This window comes from Mauremys reevesii, linkage group 10 (genome assembly GCF_016161935.1).
Source record: "Mauremys reevesii isolate NIE-2019 linkage group 10, ASM1616193v1, whole genome shotgun sequence".
Classification (NCBI taxonomy): domain Eukaryota; kingdom Metazoa; phylum Chordata; order Testudines; family Geoemydidae; genus Mauremys; species Mauremys reevesii.
The window spans coordinates 22,205,943-22,214,857 of record NC_052632.1 but is presented as its reverse complement, the minus strand read 5'-3'; the positions used below and the strand labels follow the sequence as shown (position 1 = coordinate 22,214,857).

The 8,915-nt window shown below is 41.1% G+C and overlaps 1 long non-coding RNA gene across 1 annotated transcript; it reads right to left on the bottom strand.

Moving 5' to 3' along the window:
* Nucleotides 1-6,431: 6,431 nt before the first annotated feature.
* Nucleotides 6,432-8,421, bottom strand: LOC120373462. Its single transcript, XR_005585549.1, has 3 exons — nt 8,281-8,421; nt 7,507-7,610; nt 6,432-6,501 (listed from the first exon to the last, which is right to left on the bottom strand). It is a non-coding gene; the product is annotated as an uncharacterized LOC120373462 (long non-coding RNA).
* Nucleotides 8,422-8,915: the final 494 nt, after the last annotated feature.

The window sequence follows — 8,915 nt, the reverse complement described above, 5'->3', positions numbered from 1 at the left end:
AATAAATTGCTTAATGGGCATTCTCTTCTAATAAAGGTACAACAATTGTTCTGCTTGGACTGAATTCCTCTCTGGTTTAACTCCATCATCAGATGTAATTATTCTCTATCATACTGGGGATATGGTGCATTTTGGGTGACATATCAGGACAGAAAGTTGTCTAATAAGGATAGTTATTAATACAATGTTCCACTGTCTGTTCATAGCTGGAGGTTCTTATCTAAGATCTAGATCAGGAGTCGGCAACCTTTCAGAAGTGGTGTGCCGAGTCTTCATTTATTCACTCTAATTCACTCTAGTTTTGCATGCCAGTAATACATTTTAAGAATGTCTCTTTCTAGAAGTCTATAATATATAACTAAACTATTGTTGTATGTAAAGTAAATAAGGTTTTTAAAATGTTTAAGAAGCTTCACTTAAAACTAAATTAAAATGCAGAGCCCCCCGGACCAGTGGCCAGGACCCGGGCAGTGAGAGTGCCGCTGAAAATCAGCTCACGTGCTGCCTTTGGCACACGTGCCATAGGTTGCCTACCCTTGACCTAGATCTTAAGAGTCCATACTTCATTTGATAGGGGGCAGGGATTTTAAGTTCAATGTTGTTAAAAGTTTTCAGCTACAAGTAAGAGATTCATGTTTTTGTACAACTCTGTAGTATGATGTCAAGTATCAGCCATGTTAGTCTGGTTCTGTAGAAGCAGCAAAGAATCCTGTGGCACCTTATAGACTAACAGACGTTTTGCAGCATGAGCTTTCGTGGGTGAATACCCACTTCTTCGGATGCAAGCAGTGGAAATTTCCAGGGGCAGGTGTATATATAAGCAAGCAAGAAGCAAGCTAGAGATAATGAGGTTAGATTAATCAGGGAGGATGGGGCCCTGTTCCAGCAGCTGAGGTGTGAAAACCAAGGGAGGAGAAACTGGTTCTGTAATTGGCAAGCCATTCACAGTCTTTGTTTAGTCCTGAGCTGATGGTGTTAAATTTGCAGATGAACTGGAGCTCAGCAGTTTCTCTTTGAAGTCTGGTCCTAAAGTTTTTTTTGCTGTAGTATGAGTATTTCACTACATGGAAAAGTTTGCTAGTTTTAAACTCCAACAAATTTTTAGAAGCTTGCAACAACTGGTTTTCTAGGTTTTGAAGAGAACATTTTCCCAAAAAAAATGAAATATATTAAACTACGTTTTTCAAAGCAGCCTCATTGACATTTTTGTTTTTTTGGTTTTTAAAACAATATTTTTTCTTGATAAAGTTATTAAAAATCCAGATTTTAGTAAACAAAAAAATTCAATAACCATTTTGATAAAAAGAGATAAAGCATGATATTGCTCAAGAAAAAAAGCAGGTCCGTTCCAAACAGTCCCATAATAAAAACAACTGAGATTATTCTCAAAGGGAGTTTTTCAATTTTTGAAATAAGTCTACCTAGAAATCTTTAATTCCAGGCTTTCTGCCATTTGCCAGCTGGCCTCATGGTCACTGTAGATTTGATATACTGTCCACAACCTACTTGTAGATTGGTTGTTGATGGAATGAGAGCTGCACTATGTACTGAGCACAATACATGGGCCTACAATTAGTTACCTTGACTGCATGCACAAAACCAGTTGATTGTGCATGCAAGTGAAGGTAATTAGCCATATGCATGCACAATCATGCAAGTTAGATGTGTAATTCCGTTTGTTTAAAAAAAAGTGTTCCTGTTAAGCCAATAGCAAGAGAAAACTTAATTTGCTGAGAATACCAGTGTGGCAGGATAGTGTGTTTTTCCACTCACACAAATTCTCTCATGATGGAAAAGTTAATCATCAGTAAAAAGGGAGAACAAGGAAGGACCTAAGGGGCTCAAGAGTTTACCAGTGGGATTAGGAACCTTTCACCTCTAGATAGCTGGTTCAAATCTAGCCCAAGTCAGTAGAAACCAAAAGTGGTCAACAACTGATATATGGTGGACCTCATCCAGTTATCAGTACATACTTGTTCATTATTTCAACTGCACCAGTACAACTGGTTCTATGTAGCTCAGAGGCCAAGGACGGAATGGGTATAGATACTGAACTAAGTCTCACCCCCTCTATCAGAGCTATACTACAATGCCAAAGCTCCTTCTATTACCACTGCCTGATCTCTACCTGCTCTAAGGATAAAATCAGGAGTTTAATTGTCCAATGTGCTGAATTGACACCGTTAGCAATTACTGCCCCTGGAATTCAAGAGAAGAGAACAGTCCAACAGAAGATGCAGCTATCCAGTAAATCATTCATTCCTAACCCTACCAAGATTGTGTGAGATGGTACCCCTTTTTTTAACCTGAGATCAGTTAAGCTGGCACTTCCACAACCGCAATGACTGTTTAAAGTCTTTCTAGCAGTACAGAGGAGATGAGATTATGATGGTTGGAGATAACAGGTCTGTTTAAATAATGAAGGCAATTCATTTGCTTGTGGTAAAACAACTCAAGGACTGAGAATGTACAATTTCAGATCAAAGTATCACACTGTACTTTGTGTTTATAATCCTAGGTCCAATGGTATTTGTTGGTAAACAATAAAAATGTAATCATTATGAGCGAACTGTAAATCAGTGGCAGGGTTTAAATGTTGTGGCATGACAAGGAATATTCAAACTAAGAACCTAGTTGGTGTAATTAAATAAGACAGCAAGAGGGACATGGAATTTTTTAAGTCTTCTTACAGACAAGCAAGAGAATATCAACATGTTGACTGCTCTACTGTTTCACATAGCAGGAGTGCAAAGAAATAAGTGAACTAGTATATTTGCCACTCTCTTTTCTAAAGAGCTATTAAGACACTGAATTTGCAATAATCAGCCCATCTCCCACCATATGTCAAACAAAATGGATTAAAACCCATAATTAAGGAATATACATCTCAATCTCCCTCTCTCGCTCTCCTCCCACCACACCCCTCCCCCCCAACATTAAAAGAATGTCCAGGTTGCAAAGTCAAGCACTCAGAAGTTAGGAAATGCCAGAATTAATTTGCCTATGCACCTTAATTTGGTCCTTTTGTGAGTATGCATTATGATACAGTCTTTAATCACATTGTGCCTCCCACACAGGACCCTTGCCTCGTTTCGTGCACCAGATGGACAGCGCTCACTTAATGAGCAGCTACTCAATATTTTGTTTTCTCCTCATTGTTCAAAGTGTGGCCCTGTTCCTTGTTTACTGCATGCTATTTAAACCCAGTTATTAATTACCAGATGAGTTTTTCTAAGGTGCTCATCACTAACTGATAGCAGTAGTAAGTTGTCATCTTCTCTCGATCAGCACTAGACACAGGGTTTCACAGATATATGCTGACAGCAGAGGAGTGTTGAGACTCAGGGATGTTGGATTCCATTCCAGGCTGTAGAGGGGAGTTTGCTCTACTGGGCACAGACTCTTCTGCTCATTTCCTCTCAAACATGGCCCTTTTCTACCCTGTTCCAGTCCAGTCTCTTTCCCACCCCGACACCTCACCCCACTCCCATTCTCCTCACTTAGATGACTGCAATCTTCACTCCTCAGGCTTCTTATCCCAGGCCCAGCCTCTTTGTCCTGCAAGTCCTAACGTCAATCCTCTGGACTCCCCATCCCAGTCTTTTTGCCCAGCCAGTCCTGTTCCTTCCTCCCCCTCCTCCCAATTGCATGGCTCATCATCCAACCCATCTCTCCCCCCATCCTGGCTTCCAGTCACCTCAGTCTATGTTTCATCCCCACAAGGATGTCGGGGAGGAAGGGCAGGGTGCACACTCTGACCCAGCAGAAGTTAATAAAGGCCTGGGTCTATATTACCTTTTCTAGGTTGTTCACTTCCTGCCCTCCTGGGGTTCTTAAAAACCATCTAAATCTACTCAAAGATTCAGAGAGTTCTCTTTTTGATACACTGCCATAAGAGATTACGCTTTTAAACAGGAAGACACTGTTCACTTTTAACACTGCAACAATTTAAGAACCCCTGCAGGCTGTTCCTGTCCCTTAGTGGTCATTCCAGATCACATGCAGCACATGAATGAGATGTGATAACATTCCTAGTTTCTTTGTGATCCTCAGATGTGGATCCAAGTACAGACTCGATGATGGCGCTCTCCCGCTGCAACCGCACATTTGTTCAAATAGCTCTCTTGCAAGACAAGAGTGGAAAAAGTGGGTCGTGCACTTTGCCACAGTGAGCTGGCATCTGTAAATGCCTCTTAAAAGGATCAGGGAGAGGTGGAGGACTTGTGGGCCCATCTAATGCTGTCAAGCAGCCTGTGACAGCGTGCAGGGGTGCTCTCAGCTCAGCCCCTTGTGTACTGGGACCTAACTCTCGCTTCCCCTTTCCTCTGTACAGGGGATGGGATGTGACACAGGGTGCTGAACAGACATGAGGAGGATGGCTGGAAGAAGGTAGGCCCATTTGCCAGGCTGCAGTTCTTTGTTAGTTACTTCTGTTATCTTGTTTTGATTTGCATGTAAAACAGATGCTCTCCTGCTGTACAGACCTGTTGTGGTTTGACCTCTGCTCAGACATCCCACTTCCACGGCCCTTTAACAGTAGTTTTTTTTACTTTGAAGATTCAGATGACCTCGTCACCTCAGCTGTTGGCTGTTACTATTGGCTTGCAGAACTGGCATGAACGGTCAGGGGCCAGGAATACTTCATCATCACGTGCAATATGTTGTTTTTAAATTGATCATTTTGTTTACATTGCCAGGTGCTGTTGGCTGAGGTAGGGGTGTATGTGAAACACACCAACCCCACATCGCAATGATTAGAGCTAGTGTCATTTCCTTTTATTTGCTTCCATTTCCATACTAGCCTGGGTGGAAAACTGCCTGGACTGCAAAACCTCAGAGCAGCAGGTCAAGGACAGGTTCTTCTCTCCTCCAGCATCCCGGAAGCATCCTTTTATGGAGCTCAGCTATTCATAATGCTGGTCCCCAGAGATGATATTTGACATTTTATGGGGGCATTTGGCTGATTTAAAAGGATCACTTTAACACTGAAGCACAATAAAATAAGTTACTGATCAACAGAAGGGGAAGGCTCAATGATCTGATCATCTTCCTTGGATTATGCAGGCTTCCTGGAACCAAAGGTTCCAACCCTAGTCAGAGGCCACTCTAGCTATAGGCAAACGAGGTAGCCGCCTAGGTTGGCGGATTTCTGGGCAATTGCCTCTGGTGGCAGGTTTGGCCCAGAGACCCTTCCCTGACAAAGAGGTGGCTGGGCCAAACCTGAGAGGCACCGCAGCCCCATCCACCAGGGGGCAGCACCACTCCCTCGCCTCTGGCTCAGCAGCCCCTCCAGCATGACAGAAAAGCGGCTGGGCCAAACCTGCAGCCCTAGGCCTAGGAGGAGGGGTGCGGCCCGCTCAAGTTTTGTCTAGAGTAGCAGATTGTTTTGAGTGGCCTCTGGTCCTAGCAGGGTGGATTCAGCCCTTTGTCATTCGGAGGTGGATAGATTGGGTGCCACAAAGTTCACCGCGTGAAGGTCCTTTGGAAGAAATCTCTACTCACACTACTACCTTATTGCATAAGTAGGTCCATTCATTTCATTAGGACTACTCAACATGAGTCATAGCTGTCCAAAATGAGGTCCTGTATACCCTGCAGGGATAATAACGATCCCGTGACACAGTGCCCTTAGCCAGAATTCCTCCCGCCCCTTTCCCACGTACACTGGGGTGTGAGCTGTGCACCGGTTGGCTGCATTTTAGTTATGCTGCTTGCATAGATTATGCGAAGTGCTTTGGGAGCATTAAAAAAAAAATCACACCAACAACACACAAACTACAGTTACTAATGGCTTGCAGAACTGGCATGAACTCTCACAGCCCAGGAATACTTCATCATCATGTGCAATGTGTTGTTTTTAAATTGATCATTTGTTTACATTGCCAGTGGTGGCAAAAAGTTTTTTTTTTCTCTTTCCTAGGGAATCTAATCTCTCTTTTGAGTGTTTCTGAACTTCAGAAAGTATTTTCATCCCACGTTAATTACAGTATAACAATCCTCTTAGCACTGGAACATTTTGTTAGAGCTTTAAATTGGGTTATGTAAATTATTTGTAATTCTGGCAATGGGTTTCTCTTCTGCCCAGAAGGACAGTTGTTGCAAGATGGTAACAATCAGTGGAGATAATCAACTGAAGGGATTGTTTGAAATGCGATTTTACCTCAGAGATACACTACCAGTTTAGCAAGATATTAAGGCATTTTGAAAAACACCATTGTTTTCAACTGCTCTGGGATACCAAAACTTTCATTTTACTTTTATAAGAAAAAACAAACCCTTGAGACAAACAGTGAATTTAAAAGATGGGAGCCCTTTCCTGTGACTCAATCCAACACCCATGGACTTCAGCAAGGCCTTGACTCAGGGGAACCATCCTTTGCTATCTCAAGGTTAGACCCTGAGAGCTATTGAGCATCTGTGACTCCTATTACGTGCTGTGGGAGCAGCAGGTTCTCACCATTTCATTCTGTATACCCAGTTATGCTTGTCTCAGGAAAAGCACTAAAGGGAAAGAGATACACAAGACAGTGTCATGAAAACACTAGTGCTGCCTTTAATATTATAATAAAGAGCTCAGTAACTCTCCAACTACAAACATCCTTTTAGACACAAGAAAAGCAACATTTTCATATCTAATCAGAAACATGGACCGAACTCTCTTAAGTAGCCAAAATTGATTCTTTTAAAGTCATAATTCCATGCCAATTTCACAGGGGAAATCTGCTTAAACAAACCAAACCAAAACCCTGTAGTACAATACGATCCTTAGAATTTAAAAGGCAGGTGTGCAAACAAGACTGCCTCCAAAATATTATCACTGATATTAAGTTCTGTGTCATAACTGCATTGAAGCCCAACCCAAAGTCATTTGTTCTGTAGTATACAATACATAAGACACATGCAAATAAGTTATATTTCAAAAAATCTTGCAGTTACGGGTTCACACAGCATAGAACTCTGAGACTTCTCTATGTTTCATATTTTTAAAGTCTTGATGTGACTTTCAAAACTTTCTAGTAAGAACAAAGATTTTACATTTGTAGTTCTCTCCATATTTGGGCAATTTATCATATTGAAATAATATCGGTGCTGCTTGGATTTTTCATCCCTACCTTTTTTCACAATGGAAAGTCTAACTAGTCATCCTCTTATTTTTGTCCATGCATCATTCAGAAAATGCACTAAATACAATCTATCTAAAGAGATTACACAGTGCATTCGTTCTTCTTGGTGCAATGTGGAAACACACACCAGTCCAAATCAAACCCAAAACAAAATAACCCCATACATAGCTTATATAAAAGTATTCTATATAACCAGGACCCCAGTCAGCATATTCCTGTTTAATTTTTAAGTTAAACACACACACACTTTGTTTCTGTGTTTTAATGTTAGACTACTGGGGTAGTTAGAACCCAAATTCTAGTTCTTTATACTATCCCCTTTAAACTAATGAACAATTCATTGGAAAGAGCACACACGTGCACACACACACATTTAACTTACCATTTTTTAAGCTGTCTTGTCTCTTCAGCATCATTGTATCTGGTATCTTGTTTTAAGCAGAGGGAATAAATATAAATGACACTGAAGACAATATCCCTACGGATCTACCAACCAACAGAATAAAAAACAAACAAAATCAACAGCCAGTGAAAACATCGACCAGAAGATTTCTAGTCAGAAATAGAAGTGATCTGATGAGAAGGGGAAGGTTACGTTGCTGAGATCTGAGTACTGAGTACAGCTGTTACTCTAGTAATAATTCATCATATAAATATGTAAATGAGACGAGGAGGAGGGTGTGAGATTGCTGCTTAAATCATACACAGTCACTCCCTGCCCTTAGGTAGAAAAATAGACCATCCCTACATAAAGTGTTTCAGAAAATACAGAGTAAAAGTTCTTGCAATTTATAAAGAATGAAGTCATTTAAATATTTCTTCAACACAGAGTGGGCAAATTCATCCCTGGGGTAACTCTATAGATCTAAATGGAATTACACCAGGGATGAAAAGGATCTAGGTTTCTTTCGGTGCTAAGTGAGGATAGAGACCAGACACAGCTGATCGATTTTACCAGGATACTAGTGTTGAAACATGTATGCATTGACTTTGCAGTTCCAAGTACATTCCCACAAGATTTATACAAAAAGGTGGTTTAGTGAACTCTGGCTGCCCCTGTTAAATCCTGGCACTGCAACTATACCTTGCCAGGAATACTAAATAAATGTCTAATGAGACATCAGCACTTGCAATAGACATATCCTTGCTTCCATACCTAGTTCATCATCCTTAGCTTGTTGAAGGTCAGAGTGGTTTGGTGGAGTTTCAGAAGGTCCACAAAATTAGGAGAGGCAGAAAGGAGAGAGTCTGTAGGGGAAAGCGTTGATAGAGTAGCGCAGAGGGGAGCTCCACAGATTAGTACAGCAAAACCCAAGGATCGGAGGATCGGCATGAGACTAATGCTGAAGTACAGCTGACAAATTTGGGTGGCATCCCAGATGAAGCAAGGAAACCTGGCTATGTTTGGTTGCTTTCATGATTGCATAATTGCGTCCAGTGATTCTGTATAAATATCACCTATCACATGTTCATTTTTGACATAACTCCTCTATTTGTTAGGGGAGAGTGTTACCAAGACAGCCCTGGCTGACCCACTTGTGCTTGGTTTTACAAACAGTTGTTTATTGCCTTTTATATTTAAATGTGAAAAGTAAGACACACACCTCAGAAGTAGCCACAAAATGCAGAATAGTTATGATAGGAAACAATTCCATTGAAAATATTCAGATCAACATGGAGCTTGAAAAGCCAATAGTGTATATTAAGTACAAATCCTAAAAGCTAGTTAATATGCTAATGTTGCAACATCAGCTCCCACTGCATGAAGACAAATTCCATATCAAGGCTTTC